We start from the raw sequence: 21,106 nt of genomic DNA, 5'->3' as shown, positions 1-21,106 counted from the left end.
TTGCTTTCAAGACCTGGTGGGGGCATCACAACACATTAGGAGACCCCAATCAGAGGACTATAAAACATCCGGACTCCTTATCTATGAACTGGTCCAATATTTATATTTATGTTTCTCCCTCTCCTATATTGATAGTTCTGCTTCACGTCACTTGTCTTATCCATTGCATTTTTTCTGTGTTGTATTGTGCATAAATATGTGACTCTTCAGATTTTGTATTAGTCTAGCCTGAAGAAGAGACCTGAGTAGTCTCGAAAGCTTGCAATGTGTTACCATCTTTTCAGTTAGCCATTAAATGGTATCAACCACTGAGGACTCTCAATTCTGAATATTTATCTACTGGCTAACACGGTACAAAGATATACATCTTTCCTGTACCTCATAAAGGGACAGTGTCATGATCCCAGTGCAGGTTTTTGAGCTGCACACCGGGGGTTAATGTCTGGAGCTCTGTGCAGGTTTTGACCTGCACACTTGGGGTTAATGATTGTGGCCTCTTTCTGGTTCTGGGAGAGCTTCATAAACCCCTGGGTAGCTTTAATCCCTGCCAGTTATACTTTTGCCTTTGGCCGAGTGTACTGACCCCCGTGTGCCTGTTTGTTGCTATAGCTTGTTTATATGGTTCTGACCCGATTCTGTTTCCCGTTGTGAGTTTGCCTGTTGATTTTGTACTGCGTTATTATCTGTGTATGACTCATTGCCTGTGACTTGACTACTCTCTGCTCGCCCCTCTTGTACCTTGCAACTATCTGTGTATGACTCATTGGCTACGTCCTGACTATTCTCACTGTCTATGCCCCTTGGTAACTTTGTCTCGCAGTTACTCTGCTAGGAATTGTCTTGCAGCTCCTAGCTCTGTGGAGTTTAGGCCACGCCTCTAGCAGTCACGTGCTTCAGGTCCTGCGGGTGTGAAGTACACATCTACTCGGTTGCTGCCCGCTCCACAGGTAGCTTTGAGCACTGTTCGCTTTACTCAGGACACGCGCACTGGCTCAGTGAGCAAGTTCAGTGTGGTGTCTCTGACAGACAGTGGTCAAAATTGTAAAAATTGGCCCGGGAGTGAACGTCCAAACCACCCTTGGTAGTGAAGGGGTTAATGGACCGGGGTGAAGGGAGCAGGACCCGGACCCGGGACAGGGGTGTAACAGTGCAAATTTGATTGCGGTATTTTTATTGAAATTACAAGAATAATACAAACTCAAATACAAAATTTAGGTTAATGGCCAATGTTGTGAACTCAATAAGATGTGTAACAGGAAAAAAAGGGGTGAGAGTGGAGGGGCTATATACCACCAGATAAAAGATAGGAAATCAAGAGAGGGTCAGGGTGAAGGGGATAAAGGAGGAAGGTGTTATGGCTGTGAATCCATCAGGTGTCTAAGAAATTACTTGTGGCATCATAGATATCCCAGGAGACCTAGATTTGCGCAAATTTGTCTAGAGTGCAAAAAATTTAATGAAATCCATTTACAAGAAAGATTTTTAGCCCCAAATACATACCGTACATTTAAGTGAAAAAAGGTCCTCAAAATTGGACAAATCATTTAGTTTAGAGCGTGGTGTATCTGGCAGAACTTAATACATAGTGTATACGGATGTCATATCTGTAGCTATATTCCATTCCAATGTAAACCTCCCATTTGTCATTCCTTGGCTTGCTATAAATTGTTTTTACTTTTATTAGAGCTTGCACTTCATAAATATTGCATTCCTTCTTGAAAAGACTTGGCTCCAACTTCCAAAGCAAAAAAAAAAAAGATCTGACATATTTATTAATGTGCCATACAATATTATTTATAGAAACTAATATGAGGCGAGGTCCAGACAAGATCCTTGAGAATATTTATAGCGATTTGGAAAATTCTCCTCATTTTCCACACTGAGGATCTGGCCGTATATTAAAAGGCCTGAAATGTTCTTCGAAAGAGGGAAAAAAAATCCTTCCGTAGAATAATTTCTTGTGGGAATTTAAGGGCTGATTCATTATTACATTTTTTCCTTTTTTTTTCTAGTTTTTGGCATTTTTTTGACTTTTTTCATTTTCTTCTTTTACTTTGTGCCCTTTTTAAAATCTATTTTATCTATGTTCACCTTGGTTTTTTTTCCACCATTGTGCAAGCGGTTTGAGGTTTCCAGATTTTTTCAGCTTAAAAAGTTGCAAAAATTTTGCTCAATGTTCTCCAGGTCTTCCTTTTGCGTCTATCTGATATTTTTGCACGAATTAAAACATTTTAGCAGAACATGCGACTTTTTGCGCTAAGACATGACAAAAATAAAGAGCATTTTTTATTTTGCGCAAATTTAATGAACCACGTGATCCATTTTGAAGAGATTGGCTAAGGCTAGTTTCACACTAGCGTTTATTCGACGCAGCACACGGCGCCGCTAAGCCCCGCCCCCTGCCGGCTCCCTGCCCGCCCCATCCGGTCATCGCCACCTACTATCGCACATAGACGCTTGCGATCTGCGCACCCTATCTTGAGCATAGGGTGCGCAGATCATGCGCTGGCTGTGCGCTAGTTGGATTTTGGTGTGCGCTGCGCACTTTTGAAGGTGCGCCGAGCGCGCCGAAATGCAACATACTGCGTTTGGCGCGCACGGGCGCACCTTTAAAAGTGCGCAGCGTACGCCAAAATCCTACTAGCGCATGGCCAGCGCACGATCTGCGCACCCTATGCTCAAGATAGGGTGCGCAGATCGCAAGCGTCCATGTGCGATAGTAGGTGGCGATGACCGGATGGGGGCGGGCAGGGAGCCGGCAGGGGGCAGGGCTTAGCGGCGCCGTGCGCTGCGTCGAATAAACGCTAGTGTGAAACTAGCCTAAGGAAAGGTCAAGGAACTCTACAAGACAAAAGTTCCGTAAGCAATGCATCGGCCCCTTAGTGTTTTACCTTTCCAATAATTTTTTTACTATTCCATCCCATTTTACATATACAATCATTCCCAAGCACAAGTTACTGTAACATTTATTGTCACTTTTACTCCAGTGCAATGCTCTTTATTCTTTATGTCCAAATCACAATGAGCCTCATGTAGTTTTGTGTACAAACAACTCAAATTAGAGAAAAAAATAACCTCTCAGGAAAATAGGTAACAAAAGCATCTCAACATTGCGAAGTATAAACTGGGAATAGTTTACCTACAATAAGTGATATACACTCCTCAACATTGACACTGCAACACCAAAAGGGAAAAGTCATGGGGTTTTGGAAATCATACGGTGGATACATATGTTAATGATATTCAGATGATGAAAAAATTTAAATTTTTAAAACATCTCAATTGTTTTTCTTGTGAAATTCTCAATAAGTTTGATGTGTCACATGACCCTCTTCCCATTGGAGAAAATAAAGTTGGATCAAAAATGGCCAACTTCCAAATGGCCGCCATGGTCACCACCCATCTTGAAAAGTTTCCCCCCTCCCATATACTAATGTGCCACAAACAGGAAGTTGATATCACCAACCATTCCCATTTTATTTAGGTGTATCCATATAAATGGCCCACCCTGTAGTTTTGGCTCCACTCCTGGGTTATATTTTGTATAACCCTGCACCATCACACAAAATGGTCCCGCTAAGAGATCAGTTGCTAAAATGGGATAAAATTGGTTCAGAGTGTTGGTAATGAAGAACCGTTTCTGGGGCTTCCAGCCATCTGAGAAAGATTTTGAAAATCAGTATGTGTAGTTTTTACTTTTGTTTTGCCCTTTAAATGTGGTCAAAAGTTCTGCTATATACATACACGCTATCACCGTCACTTCTCTCTTGTTACTTTTTTTTCTCTCTATGTATTTACTCTTTCTAATGTGTTCGCCCTTCACCGTTTCCTGTTCAAACGCAACAGTGATCCGAAGTCTGGGCATATTTGTTCTACAGTTTCCCCCGTGTACAACATTGCGATATGTATCTTATTGAATTGTATACACAGCTTCCTTATCTAGAAGGCACTTGTCACCTCCTCTGCTCAAGATCACCCTCTTCATAGGTACCTAGTATCTATAGAAACTAGTATATGTACTGTAATAATACCGTTGAGGGGTAGCAAGGTCACTTTGTTACAACATTACAACATTTACTGCACTTTTAATATTCCTTAAAGGAATGTATCACCTGTATTCATTTTGCTAAAACCTAATAGTGATACATAATGTTTTCTAGTCTGTTTTTATTGTAGCTTTTTTTATATATTTTCTATATGTGGTTATAAGGAATTCATCCTGCCTGAACTTCTGCTCATGGCACTCACACGTATGCTTTACAGGAGCCACATCAACCTAAAAAAACAGTAGTCTGGAGATGTTCATTGACTTCTAAGGTACACGTGGAGGAGGTGAGCTGTGATATCAGCTATTGTAAATACTGTAACCTGTATTAGCTGGAAAGTGCTCTCCATAGAAGAGAACGTTTTAAGGCTCGTTTTAGTCTGCATAAACATAGTAAAAACATCAAGATTTCCGGATTTTTAAAATATAGATCGTGAAACGGAAACATTAAAATATATATATTTAACCTAAAAATTTAAGGAAAGTAAAATAGTTTTCTGATGGCACATTCCCTTTAAAGTAATCTTTACCAGTAGAGCTCTGTAGGTCCACTTACATCCCTTCCCCCTCCATACACTTTAGATGACTGTCAGCAAATCAATGGTTCCGCAGACTTTTCTCTGGGAGAACAAATGGATCGGAAGTCCGAAGTCAGATCCTTTACTCCTCCGACAATCAGTTGTCCAGGCCCATATACATTTAGACTGTCAGTGAAACCAGTTGTTATTACCAGTTATTACCTTAGTCTGATTTGTATTGGGGGGGCTTTAGGTATAGTGATTATGTATTGTGTATTATTATTATAGTATTATGTATTATCTGGTACTCCAGGTGGAAAGGTGGAAAGACATGTTAAAGGAAACCTGACAGCCGATTCAGGCTGCCTAAACCATGGGAAGCATGAAACATAGTCTGGCACCATCTTTTTAGTCACGTAGATTATGTCTTACTTTGAAACTTAGAGAGCGGGGAGCAGCAGCCGGAAACCGGCCTCTTGGACTAGTCATTGGAGCTGCATGGTCCCCGGTCGTTCCATAGTAGAATATACATGGCTGAATGGACAGAGCCATACTCTGACTCATGCTGCCCAATTTCATCTAAGTTTTTTCTTCATGTTTCTTAGTACATTATATGGTAAAATGAATAGTGTCATTCACAACTGCAACTCTTTCCTCGAAATTAGTGATGAGCGAGTATACTCATTGCTCGGGTTTTCCCGAGCATACTCGGGTGTCCTCCAAGTATTTTGGCGTTTGTGTCGACGTAGCTGCATGATTTGCGGCTGCTGCACAGCCTGAATACATGTGAGGGTTGCCTGTTTGTTAGGGAATTCCCACATGTATTCAGGCTGTCTAGCAGCTGCAAATCATGCAGCTACGTCGACAAAAACTAAATCCATGAGCACGCCAAAATACTTGGAAGACACCCGAGCATGCATAGGAAAACCCGAGCAACAAGTATACTCGTTCATCACTACTCGAAATACAAGGCCTCATATTGCTATGTCAACAGAAAAATTAGAAAGTAATGACTCTCAGAAGAAGAGGGGAAAAAAACAAAAGTGCAAAAACATGGTCAGCCAATCATGTAATACAGTAGATAGCAGTGCAGGATCTGTGGGGGTTTAGGTGACAACCCAAGGGGCTCTGTAAGTGCTGCCATTGATTAGTATCCATGAGACCACAACTAAAGATATATAGTTATATTCCCTGGTGAATTTCTGAGGAATGGGCACACTGGATGAATGCCCAACAGTGTACTTACTTCCTCTTGCAACTTCCCTTTTTGACACTTGGACTTTACTAGCTACTAAAATAGGAAATTACAATTGATTAAAACAGTTGTTGATTGTGTACGGCAGCTTTGAAGGTGTACCATCTTCACAAGCAGCATTTTTAAAGGGGTTGTCCACTCCTCGGACAACCCCTTCTCAATCCGTATGTTTGTCATCAGTAAAATAATAACACTTACACTCACCTCTGGTGCTGGCGCTGTTCCAGCAGTGTCGACACTGGCTCTCCCGGCAATTGCTTAATATTATTACATCACGAGATCCCTGCAGCCAATCAGCAGCCACTTCAGTCTTCCGTCCTTCAGACATATCACAGACATCCATAGGGAGTGAGAGAGCAGCAGTTGTCACTTCCTCTGGATGTATGGGATTGTCACGCAATCCCCAGGAGAGCCATTGTTGGTGTTTTACTGGGGGCAAACATACTTATTGAGAAATTGATTGTCTGAGTAATGGACAACCCTTTTAATGATCCCAAGGCATCTAAAATGAAAAAATGTTGCAATACGTTATAAGGGGTTGTCCATTATTTTATCACTAATGACCTATCCTTAGGATAGATCATCAATGTCTGATTGGTCAGGGTCCGGCACCACTGCCGATCAGCCAGAACTTCTAATTATGGAGCTGTTTTGTCTTCTGATAGTGGCCCCGACTGGGTACTGCACATCCACCTCCTAATCAAATCAATATGAGGCGGATGTGCAGTACTCAGTCTAGGCCACTATCCGAAGAGGGAGCAGCTCCGCAATTGAGCATTTCCAGTTGTTGGCTGCCAACACCTAGAACGGCGGGGGTGCCGAGTGTCAGATCCAGACCGATATTGTAAGGATAGGTCATCAATGATAAAGTAGTTGACAACCTTTTTAATTAATAATTTTCTATTTTTCTTCCTGTCAGCAGGATTTCACACCCCATACTATTTATTTATATGCACATGTAGCTCTTTCAAAGACAAGCAATACTTTTACATGGCCAGTCCATTCCTCCATTACTGAGAAATCAGTATTGGAAATTATATGAAAATGAGGCTGAAGAACTATTTGTAGTTCTGAAGCCTCTGTCACTCCAGCTCTATTCCTTACCTAGAATCTCCTGTTCCTGCTTGACTGATGGCAGTACTGTATACCAGCTGTCAGTCAAACAGGTGGACACGGCGCTGTAAGGGGAATAGAATTGGAGTGACAGGGGATTCAGATCTACAAATAGCTCTTTAGTCTCATTTGCATATGAATTCAAGCACCGATTTCTCAGTAACAAAGGAACGGACTGACCATGTAAGGGCAAAACCTAAGAAAAAAACAAAATGAGCAAATACCCTGCAGTTAAATAAATAAATAAATAGCAACAGTGCATGAAAATAATATAGAGTACTTAGTTAAGATAATTTTTATCAAAAACACATAAAAGCCATCCCACCGCGTCAAGGTGACCCTATTTGGGACAGTCCTCACCTCTAGAATTAAAACCTTACCTTTTGTGAAATGACATAAATGTGAATAAGGGCCGAGCAGGACCGAGACCCCCGACCCAGCAGTGGAGGAACAGACTGGCCATGTAAAGTGTGAGAATCATGTGGGAATAGTGGATGAGGGCAGGTATATCTCGCCCAGATTCCTTTCCTATGTGGCCTAGTCTGGTCAGTATCGCACCTGCTTGCTAATGAATAATGGGAGGTGGATATAAAAGGATGTCAGGTGGTTGTGTGAGTGTCTCAGCCTGGGAACACAGAGAGCCTGTCTGTGTGAGAGACACACGTGAGTGGAAGCAGTGCCCACTGTAACTGTGGTTTGGCTGGACGGGAGAAGCCCGCCAGTTGGTAGTTAGGTTGTCCATTGTTTAGTTAGTGCCGGACAGGCAAGGATTTGTTTTATGTTTTATTTCCTTTTGCATTGCTTTCACCGTTAATAAACCTGACCCAGGGTCAGTTACACCCGAATCCCAGCTCTGCGCCTGAGTTTCATGCTGAATGCACGTGACCTTTGACCCCAGCAAAGGCGATCCCGGAGTGTTTTATCACATTGTGGTGGAGAACGCGGGCATCACGTTGCAAGCATGAGCATGGAGGACGTGGTGAAAGCGCTGGTACAGTCCACCGCCGTCCAGCAAGAAGCTAATCGGGTGATGATGGCCCAGCTGAAGGAGTTGGTGGACATGACAGTTACCGATCGTTCGCTTCTCCAGCAGGTGGCGCAGCGCTTGGCAAGCTTACCTGAGCTTAACCTGGAAGCCGAGTCGAGAGTGATTCACGTGAGTCGGTACTGGCAGAAAATGACGCCTGATGATGACGTCGAGGCATACCTGACCACGTTTGAACGGACGGCGGTGCGAGAAAAATGGCCGAAGGCACGATGGGCCGGCCTGATTGCCCCGTTTCTTTCCGGTGAGGCCCAAAAGGCGTATTATGACTTGGAACCTGAAGCTGCGCAGGACTTTGACAAATTGAAAGCCGAGATCTTGGCCCGGCTGGGAGTGACGACCGCTGTCCGGGCACAGAGAGTGCATCAATGGACTTATCAGCCGGATAAACCACCGCGGTCACAGATGTTCGACCTGATCCACGTGACGAAGAAGTGGCTACAACCCGAGGTGTTGACAGCGCCAGAGATAATCCAGAGAGTCGTCCTGGACAAGTACCTGAGAGCTCTACCGCCAGCCCTGAGGAAGTGGGTAAGCCATGGAAATCCTACGACGGCAGATCAACTGGTGGATCTGGTTGAACGTTACTCCGTGGCGGAAGGACTCCGAGACGACGCTACCCCACCTCGTTCTTCATCATCTCCACGTGGAACCGGTAAGACTGTTCCAGGGAGTAGGGGAGATGGAAAAATCCCTAAGACAGTGGGGGAGGAAAACGGGACTGCCCGCACTGCGAGGCCGAGAGTAATGAACTATGGTCTAAGCAAGGGGCCCGTTAGGTGTTTCCGCTGCCAAGAGATGGGACATATTGCTGCGAACTGTCCGGTCACTACTGAACCCATGCAGTGCGACGTCACAGACTCTAAAAACCGCATGTCTATGGTTGCACGGGTAGTGAGTGTGAATGCCGGTCAAAAGGATGTGGAAAAACACTTGTGTGATTTAACTGTTGATGGCAAAAATGTGGTGGCATTGTTAGACTCGGGAAGTGTGGTGACTCTGGTGAAGGTCAGTCTGGTGCCAGCCCCGACTGGACCATCAGACAAATTCTCTGTAACGTGTGTGCATGGAGACACCTGTTCGTACCTCACCACGGTCATATGCATTACAACTTCCTATGGGTCTGTGCAACATAAAGTGGGACTCGTCCCGGCGTTATTGCATGATGTTATCCTGGGCCGGGATTTTCCCCACTTCTGGCAATTGTGGGAGAATCAGTTGATGCCTTCGGGTAGTAGTGTACATGATTCTTCTCCCAGGGCGCGTGTGGGTCCCGAACCCCGGGAAGAGGTCTCCCCGGAAGACTCGGGGGAAGAGTCTGCGGGAAATGACCTGCAGTTCCCGTTTTCAGTCATGGCGGGTGATACGGAGGAGACCGGGGAAGAGGAGGAGGCTGACAGCCGTCCACCTCCCCGTTTGCCGGATTTAGAAGTTCAGAAAGATGACTTCCAAAGCGAGCAAATAAAGGATCCTACCCTTTCTCAGGCTAGGACAAATGTAAAAGTGATAAATGAGGTACCCGTAGAACCTGGCTCTAGGCTGGCATACCCTTACATGGTTCTGGAGAATGATTTACTCTATCAGATAGAGAAAAAGGGGGAAGATACGCTGCAACTATTAGTCGTGCCAAAACCCTACCGGCGGCAGGTGCTGGACCTGGCCCACGGACATGTGATGGGAGGTCACCTGGGAGTCCAGAAAACCACCGAAAGGATATTACACTGTTTTGTTTGGCCAGGCATGCATCACGATATCCGTGTATATTGTGAGTCTTGTCCTGACTGCCAAGCCTCTGCACCTAAGCCCCGGTTCTGTAGCCCTTTGGTACCCCTACCTATTATTGAAGTCCCATTTGAGAGGATTGGGATGGATTTAGTTGGGCCCCTTCCACGGTCTGCACGTGGACACCAACATATCCTGGTCATCTTGGATTATGCCACTCGTTACCCGGAGGCCATCCCTTTGCGTAACACGGCCACCAAGACGATTGCCAAGGAACTGGTGCATGTGTTTAGTCGGGTCGGTATACCAAAACAGATACTCACCGACCAGGGGACCCCCTTTATGTCCCGGGTAATGAAGGAGCTCTGCCGATTGTTACAAATAGAACCGTTACGCACATCCGTGTATCACCCTCAAACAGACGGGTTGGTCGAACGGTTCAATAAAACTCTGAAGCAGATGATGAGAAAGGTGATAGACAAGGATGGGAAGAACTGGGACTATTTACTTCCGTATTTGCTTTTTGCCATCAGGGAAGTACCTCAGTCTTCCACGGGATTCTCGCCTTTCGAGTTATTGTACGCCCGACGTCCTCGCGGACTGTTAGACATTGCAAAAGAAACCTGGGAGGGTCAGGTCACTCCGTTTAAAACAGTGATAGATCACGTCACACAAATGCAGGACCGTATTGCGGCTGTTATGCCTATCGTCAAAGAACACATGATACAGGCTCAAGGAGCCCAAAAAAGAATCTATGAAGGGGCGCCAAGATCCGTACGTTTGCACCCGGAGATAGGGTGTTGATCCTGGTCCCCACGGTGGACAGTAAGTTCCTGGCAAAGTGGCAGGGCCCCTTTGAGATCAAGGAAAGAGTTGGTGAAGTAAACTACAAAGTATACCAGGCAGGTAAACGGAAACCTGAACAGATTTATCATGTAAATCTGATAAAGCCCTGGAAGGATCGGTCTGCCTTGTCAGCGGAGCTGGCCCGTCCTGTCTGCTCACATACCGTACCGGAGGTACGTGTTGCAGAGACTCTCTCGGAGCGGCAAAAGACTGAGGTCAGGCTGTCATGTCGGACGCTGTTCACACCACAGCATCCGGCAGGCAGAGGTAGTTCCACCTCCAGCCACTATAGCCTCGGTGGCGCCGGCCTGATCTTCAGGCTCTCGGGGGTTAATCCTGCTGGAGACCAGGTTGGATGGTTAGCAGGGGCGGACTGGGACTAAAATTCAGCCCTGGCATTTGAAGTTACACAGGCCCACTAGTCACATGGTGACTATATAATATCTTTGTACACTTGTAGGTTACAAGAAGTGAGAGGAGATTAACACGACTATATAACATGTAGTCACAGCTGTGCCCAGTATTTCAGCTCAGTCCTATTTATTGCTCTTAGGTACAGTACTCCTCCCAAAGCTCTGTCCCCTTTTGTACGCATGGTGACAGAATTCCTGGCAGAACTGCTATCCATTGGGCAACCAGACGCCCTGGTCATAGCCGCCCCTATTATACCTCCCAAGTTTTGAAGAAGGGAAAGAGGGAGAAAGAAATTTTAGGCCACACCCCGGCCACATCCATTTTGCAACTAGTCACACCCATGTCCACGCCCAACCGCACCCATTTAGCACTGCTGATCAGACTGACTGGTACTGAGGGCACAGTGGCTGGCATTATGGGCACACTGACTGGCACTAAGGAAGAGAGAAAATAGAGAGAGAGAAAGAAAGGAGAGTGAGAAAGAAAGAACAGAGAGAAAGAAGAAAGAACAGAGAGAGAAAGAGAAAGAACAGAGAGAAAAAAAGAAGTAAAGAAAAGAAAGAAAGAACAGAGAGAAAGAAAGAGGAAAGAAAAAGAAAGAGGGGAAAGAAAGAACAGAGAGAGAGAGAAAGAAAAAAGAAAGATTAGAGAGAGAAAGAAAGAACAGAGAGAGAAAGAAAATGAGGGAAAGACAGAACAGAGAATGAGAAAGAAAGAACAGAGAAAGAAAGAAAAAGAGAAATAAAGAAAGATTCTATAAAGATACTATAACAGCCCGGCTCCCATTGTAGTGCCCACCTGAGCCTCCCAATGCAGGACATATCATGATCCGCTCACATGGCCGGCATCCCCGATTCCAAGGTGATCCCGCTGTCGGAAGAGGACATGGTGCCGGAACTGAAGCATTCCTAGTTCCATCACAATCTCATGAAATTATCTAATTTCCGGTCAGCTTCCAGCACATCACTTCCGGTGGAACGTCATGTGTGAGTTTTAAAATGCTCCTCAGGGCTCCGCCGTGTACTCCTGTGTCTGTGGGAAAAGCCCGCTTTGTATGCTTCGTACACACTTGGCTCCACTCCGTACATCCCGTACACATATGGCTCCACGCTGTACACACACGGCTCCGCTCCATATACCCCCTGCAGTGCGGGAGGATTGGAAACTATAACTGCCATGCCCGCAGAGGGTTGGCAGCAGGAACAACAGCCAGGCCAGTGGCCGCATCAGCTGGCAAGCGGCCAGATGAGCGGACGCTGCCGCCCGCGGCCCACATGACAGCAGCCCAGTGGGAAAATGCCCGGTTGGTTATATTACCAATCCGGGCCTGATTCTAGCAACAGCAGGGAAAATATTCCAGAGACAAAAACTTCCCCAAGGAACCAACTTCCTGTCCCTTCCCCCAGATCCCCGTCCTCTCTGGTCAGGGCTGGAGTCCATGTGTGCGGTACTTGTACAGCTCAGTGCAGACGGACAATGCACGGAGGACTGAATAGTAGGAATAGTTATAGGGTCTCTCTCTTGGAGACCACAGTGCCGGGTACATGGAGCATATCCATTGTGGGGGTCTCATTAGTGACATGTACCCGTAGCTGTGAGCCACCCAGGACCCTGCAGGGCACAGTGACAGCAGCGGGGTGCTGGGCGCCATAAGGCTACACACACATGAATAGTCTCCACTGACGCTGCACTGGCCAAGTCACCAGCCCCGAGCATTGCCATCACACAGAGGCAGTGACAGCACCCAGCTGAGGAGAGCACTTACCTCACTCACGGCCACCTCGCAGTCGTCCCCATAGGTGAGCTCCAGTCCGGCGCTCATGGCTGCAGCCAGACTTCCTGCCTCTATGGCAGCGCACACATGGGAGAGCAGCAGGACGAGCCGCGCACATCCCCCGCTCCAGCCCCGCACAACTTCTGCTGCCGGCCGCACACATGTGAGTGACTCATAAAAAATACTGCTACAAAAAGGCTGCATTACTCTGCTAATGCAGCCTTTTTGTAGCTGTATTTTTTATGAGTCAGACAGAGTCACTCACTCACATCATGGCCCAGCGCCAGCCCAGGCCCAGGGTCGCCACTCGCCAAGTCCGACTCGCCCACTCACGCCATGCGCTCAAATTATAAATGGCCGCGGCCGCCAGGCTTCCTCCTGCTCCTGCTGCGGTCCGGGGGCGGGGCCTCGTCGACCGACGACGTGCAGCGTCACCACATCGCGTCACGTTTTTAACCCCCGCTGCCTGCCGCCTTGCCAGAAAATTTAAAGGGCCTGCGGCAGGAAAAAAGAGGCTGACCCGCCGCCGCCGCCAGCGGCCCATCACCTCTTGAAAATGGCAGCCCAGCGGGAAAATGCCCGGTTGGGTAAGTGGCCAATCCGGGCCTGATGGTTAGTCACGCCCACGGTCTTTAAATAGTCATGCTGGCCTATGGGCGTCGCCGATTATAGCTTGTGTTTCATACCAAGTGGTTCCGGTCTGGAGTGGAGGTGTTCAAGAGAGAGAGATTCATATCTGGTGTCGTATGATCCGTCGTTATCCTTTCTCCTTCCCATATTTGTGTTTAGTTGTGCCCTGTTCACATTACTGTTTATTCCTCTGTGTGTGCGGCGCAGTGCAGTTTAAGTTCTCCCTGTCTGTCATTATTTGTGTGGGAGCTTTGGTGGTGACTTCTCACTGGGTGGAGGGTTAAGTGCAGGGCTGAGCAGGAGATAAGGAAAGGTCGGAGGCTCAGGCATTTGCACCTTCAGCAAAAACCCTGGGTTGAGGGTCAGACAGGGTTTCCCCTAGTAAAGGGACACCACAGGGGCCCCGGGTATTTCAGCCTTAGTTGAACTAAGCCCCATGACATTATAATCGGCCCACATTTTTTCAGGAGTCCATGGATCCATTAGATTCCATAACCCGCCAGTTGGCGGCGCTGTCCATACAGGTCTCCGAGTTGAATGGGGCAGTTCAGCAGCAGGGCCTGGTAGTAGCAAAGGTGCAAACGGCATCTGCAGGTATCGGTGCAGAGCCGAAGTTTCCGCTGCCAGAACGATTTTCAGGCGATCGCAGCAAATTTGTCGTATTTCGGGAGGCCTGCAAATTATACTTCCGCATGCGGCCAATATCCTCAGGTAATGAGGCCCAGCGAGTAGGGCTGGTGTTGTCATTACTGAGTGGTGACCCCCAAGCATGGGCATTTTCCTTACCACCTGACTCTGCTACATTTCATTCGGTCGATAATGTTTTTTCTGCCCTCGGGCTCATTTACGATGACCCTGACCGACTGGCTCTAGCGGAATCTAAAATCCGCGCCCTCCGCCAGGGGGAGCGCTTGGCAGAAGACTATTGTTCGGAATTTCGCCGCTGGGCTGTAGACACACAGTGGAATGACCCAGCACTGCGGAGCCAGTTTATTCATGGGGTATCAGGGAGGGTGAAACAAGCCCTCCTGATGTATGAGACTCCGGCATCATTGGAGTCTGCCATGAGTTTGGTGATACGTATTGATCGCCGTTTTCGTCAGGGGGCACAGGAGACGCTACCTCTGGGGGAAAACAGAGGTGCAGGTGTGGTTGAAGTAGATGAGTCCCCTGAACCTATGCAGATTGCTGGCGTGGCACAGGTTCAGCCTCGCGCTCCGGGAGTCCGGAAGTCCGGAGCATGTTTCTACTGTGGTAAAGGTGGTCATTATGTTAACGTTTGCCCGGTACTACCTAAGAGGGTCACACCGGCGGAAAACTGTTAAGCTCAGAGGGTATGGAGGAGACCCAACTGAGCGTATGCATATCCTCCATGATGGTATCTCAGTGTATGCTCCCTGCCAAGGTTATTGTCGCCGGCAGAGAGCTACCTATATCAGTGTTTGTGGATAGCGGTTCCGCCACCAATCTCATAGATGAGGAGTTTGCACACACCGCCGGGTTTAAGATTGAAAAACTTCCTCACCCCATACAGGTGGTGACCATTAATGCTGTTCCCCTCCCTCAAGGGGAGATTACTGAGTTTGTGGCAGAGGTGAAACTCCACATTGGGGTCCTACATTCTGAGTCGGTTACATGTAGGGTCCTCCGTAATCTCCCAGCTCAAATGGTCCTGGGTTTTCCATGGCTGTCCAGGCACAACCCGGTAATTGATTGGAAAACTCAGGACATAGTACAATGGAGTGGTTTCTGCCAAGACAATTGCTTGGCCACATGTGTGTCCGCCGTGACGCCCAGCCTGCCGGAGGCTTTGCAGGATTTCGCGGATGTTTTCTCTGAGAAGGGTTGCTCAGAACTGCCTCCACATAGAGCCTATGACTGTGCTATTAGGTTAAAACCCGGGGCCAAATTACCTAAGGCCAGGATGTTTAATATTTCTGGTCCTGAGAGACAAGCTCTGAAAGACTACATCGCGGAGAGTCTGAGCAAAGGTCACATCCGGCCTTCGTCCTCGCCTGTAGCCGCGGGGTTTTTCTTCATTAAGAAGAAAGATGGGGGGTTACGCCCGTGTCTGGATTTCCGAGAGTTAAACCAGATTACTATCCGTGATCCCTACCCAATGCCGTTGATCCCGGATTTGTTCAACCAGGTAGCGGGGGCAAAATGGTTTTCCAAGCTGGACCTCAGGGGGGCGTATAACCTCATAAGGGTCCGTCAGGGGGATGAGTGGAAGACGGCGTTTAACACTCCTGAGGGTCATTTTGAGAGTCTGGTTATGCCGTTTGGGTTGACCACCGCGCCTGCCGTTTTCCAACATTTTATTAATGATGTCTTTGCTCATGTCCTGGGGAGATTTGTGATTGTATACCTGGATGATATCCTCATTTATTCTAGTGATCGGGACACTCATTTGCAGCATGTTAGGCAGGTGTTACAGTTGCTCCGGGAGAACCAGCTCTATGCTAAGCTGGAAAAATGTTTATTTTTTGTCCAGGAGTTGCCCTTTTTGGGATATATTGTGTCCGCAGCTGGTTTTAAAATGGACACCGCTAAGGTGCAAGCGGTGTTGCAATGGGAGAGGCCGGAGAGTCTGAAAGCACTCCAGCGGTTCCTTGGGTTTGCGAATTATTATAGGAAATTTATAAAACACTTTTCGACTGTCGCCAAACCGCTCACGGACATGACAAAAAAGGGTGCAGATCTGGCGAACTGGCCTGAGGTGGCTATACGTGCATTTGAGCGTCTGAAGAATAGTTTTGCTTCAGCCCCCATTCTGGTGCAACCAGACGTGTCTAAACCTTTTGTGGTAGAGGTTGATGCGTCGGAGGTGGGAGTGGGGGCAGTACTGTCTCAAGGCTCGTCCTTGAGCGAGATGCATCCATGCGCCTACTTCTCCAAGAAGTTGTCGCCGGCCGAACGGAATTATGATATCGGCAACAGGGAGTTGTTGGCCATCAAACTGGCTTTTGAGGAATGGCGACACTTCTTGGAGGGGGCGGCTCACCAGGTCACAGTTATCACCGACCATAAGAATCTGCTCTACCTGGAGTCGGCCAAGCGTCTGTCTCCTAGGCAGGCTCGCTGGGCATTGTTTTTTACTCGTTTCAATTTTCTTGTGACGTACCGTCCCGGGGCTAAAAACACCAAGGCGGATGCTTTGTCTAGGTGTTTTCTGGGGGGAGAACCTCGGGAAGAGCCGGTACCCATCCTCCAGAAAGGGGTAGTGGTCTCGGCTCTCACGACTGAGGTAGAGGCGGAGATTGCCGAGGCCCAAGAGGAGGTACCACCAGGACTTCCCGCCAACAAATCATTTGTACCCCTGCATCTTCGGCCTAAGGTGTTGAAGGAACACCACGATTCGGTACTGGCTGGTCACCCAGGGGTGAAGGGCACCTTAGAGCTGGTATCGCGTCGTTTCTGGTGGCCCAAAATCCGGCAGGACGTGGTCTCGTACGTGGCATCTTGCATCACGTGCGCTAGGGCTAAGTCACCCCGAACCCGTCCTGCTGGCACGCTACAGCCTCTGGGGGTACCCAATAGGCCATGGACAGAAATCTCCATGGATTTTATCACTGACTTGCCAGCCTCGGCAGGGAACACGGTCATCCTGGTGGTGGTTGACCGTTTTTCAAAGATGGCGCATTTTGTGGCGTTGTCCTCTTTGCCCAATGCTAAGACGTTGGCTCAGGTATTTGTGAAGGAGGTGGTCAGACTCCACGGAGTACCGTCTGACATAGTATCTGATAGGGGTACGCAATTTGTGGCGAGGTTTTGGAAAGCTTTTTGCTCAAGGTTGGGGATCAAGTTGTCACATTCATCGGCGTTTCATCCACAGTCTAATGGACAAACTGAGCGCATGAACCAAAATCTAGAACAGTATTTACGATGCTTTGTGTCCGACAACCAGGAGGAGTGGTCTACTTTCCTTCCTCTGGCCGAATTCGCATTAAATAATCACCGCCAAGAGTCATCAGGAGAGTCTCCATTCTTTTGTGTGTACGGTCAACATCCTCAGTTTTGTACCTTACGTCAGGGTGACTCCGGGGGTGTCCCGGAGGAGGATCAGCTAGGAGCCCAATTGTCATCAGTCTGGAGGCGGGTGAAACAGCGTTTGTTGAGCATGAGTGCCAGGTACAAACGGGTGGCTGACAGTAGACGCGTGCCAGGTCCGGACCTGTGTGTGGGTGAATGGGTGTGGTTAGCTAGAAGAACATAAAACTCAAAATCCCTTCTTTAAAACTGGGTCCAAGGTTTATTGGGCCTTTTAGGATTTCTGCCATCATTAACCCAGTGGCTTATCGGTTGGAACTTCCCGCAGTGTACAAGATACACAACGTGTTTCACAGGGCTTTATTGAAAAAGGTGGTAGGCCCTGTGGACACAACGCCGATGCCACCTCCAGTCATGGTGGATGGCGAGTTAGAGTTCGAGGTCGCCAAGGTAGTGGACTCTCGAGTAGTATGCCGTACTCTTCAGTATTTGGTGCACTGGCGGGGGTATGGTCCAGAGGAGAGGTCTTGGGTTCCAGCCTCAGACATACATGCGGATCGGCTGGTCAGTTCTTTTCACCGTCGTCATCCGGACAAGCCGGGTCCTAGGAGTCTTGAGGGCCCTGGGGTCCCTCGTAGAAGACGGGGTACTGTCATGTCGGACGCTGTTCACACCACAGCATCCGGCAGGCAGAGGTAGTTCCACCTCCAGCCACTATAGCCTCGGTGGCGCCGGCCTGATCTTCAGGCTCTCGGGGGTTAATCCTGCTGGAGACCAGGTTGGATGGTTAGTCACGCCCACGGTCTTTAAATAGTCATGCTGGCCTATGGGCGTCGCCGATTATAGCTTGTGTTTCATACCAAGTGGTTCCGGTCTGGAGTGGAGGTGTTCAAGAGAGAGAGATTCATATCTGGTGTCGTATGATCCGTCCTTATCCTTTCTCCTTCCCATATTTGTGTTTAGTTGTGCCCTGTTCACATTACTGTTTATTCCTGTGTGTGTGCGGCGCAGTGCAGTTTAAGTTCTCCCTGTCTGTCATTATTTGTGTGGGAGCTTTGGTGGTGACTTCTCACTGGGTGGAGGGTGGAGGGTTAAGTGCAGGGCTGAGCAGGAGATAAGGAAAGGTCGGAGGCTCAGGCATTTGCACCTTCAGCAAAAACCCTGGGTTGAGGGTCAGACAGGGTTTCCCCTAGTAAAGGGACACCACAGGGGCCCCGGGTATTTCAGCCTTAGTTGAACTAAGCCCCCGTGACACAGGCAGTTTCTACTTCACAACCAAAAGTTTTTCTCAGAAAAACCCGGGCAGACTACGCTAATAAAACATGACATCGTAACGGAACCTGGTGTCACAGTTCACATAAAGCCCTACCGAATCCCGGAAGCGCGCCGTGAAGCCGTTTCCCGAGAAGTGAAGGCAATGTTAGAGTTAGGTGTCATTGAGGAATCGCACAGTGCTTGGTCCAGCCCGATTGTGCTAATTCCTAAACCGGACGGCACCATCCGGTTCTGCAATGACTTCAGGAAACTGAATGCGGTCTCAAAATTTGATGCCTACCCCATACCCCGGGTCGACGAGTTAATAGATCGGTTAGGAAAAGCCCGGTATATTACGACCCTAGACCTAACAAAGGGGTATTGGCAGATCCCTCTGGTGGAGGCTGCCAGAGAAAAGACAGCATTTGCTACCCCAGAAGGTCTATTTCAGTATGTGTATATGCCGTTTGGACTGCACGGAGCACCGGCGACCTTCCAGAGACTGATGGATCGAGTCCTGAGGCCACATAGGCAGTACGCTTCGGCCTATTTGGACGACATTGTCATTTACAGCTTGGACTGGGAGACTCATCTCCAGAAAGTACAAGCTGTGATTGACGACCTGTGGGAGGCAGGTCTAACCGCGAACCCCAAGAAATGTCACATCGGGCTAGAAGAAGCCCGGTATTTGGGGTATGTAATTGGGAGGGGTGTTGTTAAACCCCAGGTTGATAAGATTCAGGCGGTTCAGGACTGGCCACAACCTGTCAACAAGAAGCAGGTGCAAGCCTTCCTGGGGATCGCCAGTTATTATCGCCGGTTCATACCCAATTTTGCAGCCATCGCTACCCCCCTGACGGATCTTACAAAAGGGAAAGACTCCGTCATGATTAAATGGAGTTTAGCGGCTGAAGAAGCCTTCCATAGCCTAAAACGGGCACTTTGCTCTCAGCCCGTACTGGTGACTCCGGACTTCCGCAGTGAGTTTGTGGTACAAACGGATGCCTCTGATACCGGTATCGGGGCCGTACTCTCACAAGTGAGGGACGGAGTGGAACACCCAGTCCTCTATCTCAGCAGGAAGCTGAATAAACACGAGCAAAGGTATGCAGTCGTAGAAAAAGAGTGCCTCGCCATTAAGTGGGCTCTAGAGGCCCTCAAATATTACCTGGTGGGCCGAAAGTTCAGGCTGATCACTGACCATGCCCCTCTCAAGTGGATGCACTTGAACAAGGAACGGAATAGCCGGGTGACCCGGTGGTTCCTTGCCCTGCAGGCCTACACTTTTACGGTGGAGCACCGCCCAGGGGTACAGATGGGAAATGCCGATGCCCTGTCCCGAGTGCACTCTTTGGCGGGTGTCATTGCTCGACCGGAGTGGTCTGAGCAGAAGGGGGGGATATGTGAGAATCATGTGGGAATAGTGGATGAGGGCAGGTATATCTCGCCCAGATTCTTTTCCTATGTGGCCTAGTCCGGTCAGTATCGCACCTGCTTGCTAATGAATAATGGGAGGTGGATATAAAAGGATGTCAGGTGGTTGTGTGAGTGTCTCAGCCTGGGAACACAGAGAGCCTGTCTGTGTGAGAGACACACGTGAGTGGAAGCAGTGCCCACTGCAACTGTGGTTTGGCTGGACGGGAGAAGCCCGCCAGTTGGTAGTTAGGTTGTCCATTGTTTAGTTAGTGCTGGACAGGCAAGGATTTGTTTTATGTTTTATTTCCTTTTGCATTGCTTTCACCGTTAATAAACCTGACCCAGGGTCAGTTACACCCGAATCCCAGCTCTGCGCCTGAGTTTCATGCTGAATGCACGTGACCTTTGACCCCAGCAAAGGCGATCCCGGAGTGTTTTATCACAAAAGGTTTTCCTTGACTTGTCTTTGAAGGAGCTACATGCACATATAAGTGGTTTGGGGGATGAAATCCTTCTGACATTCATTTTTTAGGACGTTTTTAATTAAGACTTATTATGATTGCAAAGTTGCATGTTTTTGTATTTAAGGTGTATTGGGTCAGAAATGGTTATTTGGTAGCCATTAGCACTAGGCTCCTGTCATACTGTAGAGGACATTGAGTGTTGGTTACTGCGGTCATAGAGTGCGACAGGGACTCAGCTCATATGTATACACCCTTGGGTGCTGAATTGCAGAATTTTTATTGCAGCACTCCAGGGTGGGATCCCATTACCTAACCCTTTCGATTACACTTTGCTTATGCTGAATGGAACATTAGATAGACTAATGCGGTATGAAATCACTGGTACGTTTGCCATCTGGCACAAAACCTACCTTGAAGGTTGTTTAAAAAAAAACCAAATCACTAATAAAAATAGAAATTGGTTGAATTTCAAGATTTAGGCTCATCCGTAAAAATAAGTACATTTCCCTATATATCTATTTTATTGTCCGTAAATCTGGAGATATTCTGGTTAAGATATATTTATGCTAAAAATGTCTCTCTGAACATGAGAACCGCCATATGGTATTTTTCTAATTAAA

The 21,106-nt window shown here is 47.9% G+C and overlaps 1 protein-coding gene across 4 annotated transcripts in view; it reads left to right on the top strand.

The window, feature by feature from the left end:
• The window catches only part of DCLK1 (doublecortin like kinase 1), a 575,482-nt gene that overhangs the window by 29,637 nt on the left and 524,739 nt on the right, over positions 1-21,106 (top strand). The gene's annotated exons all lie outside the window — the stretch shown is intronic.

The sequence above is a fragment of the Dendrobates tinctorius genome, unplaced genomic scaffold (genome assembly GCF_039654945.1).
Source record: "Dendrobates tinctorius isolate UK_male_01 unplaced genomic scaffold, ASM3965494v1 ptg000075l, whole genome shotgun sequence".
Taxonomy (NCBI): domain Eukaryota; kingdom Metazoa; phylum Chordata; class Amphibia; order Anura; family Dendrobatidae; genus Dendrobates; species Dendrobates tinctorius.
This window is presented reverse-complemented; position numbering and strand designations above follow the sequence as displayed.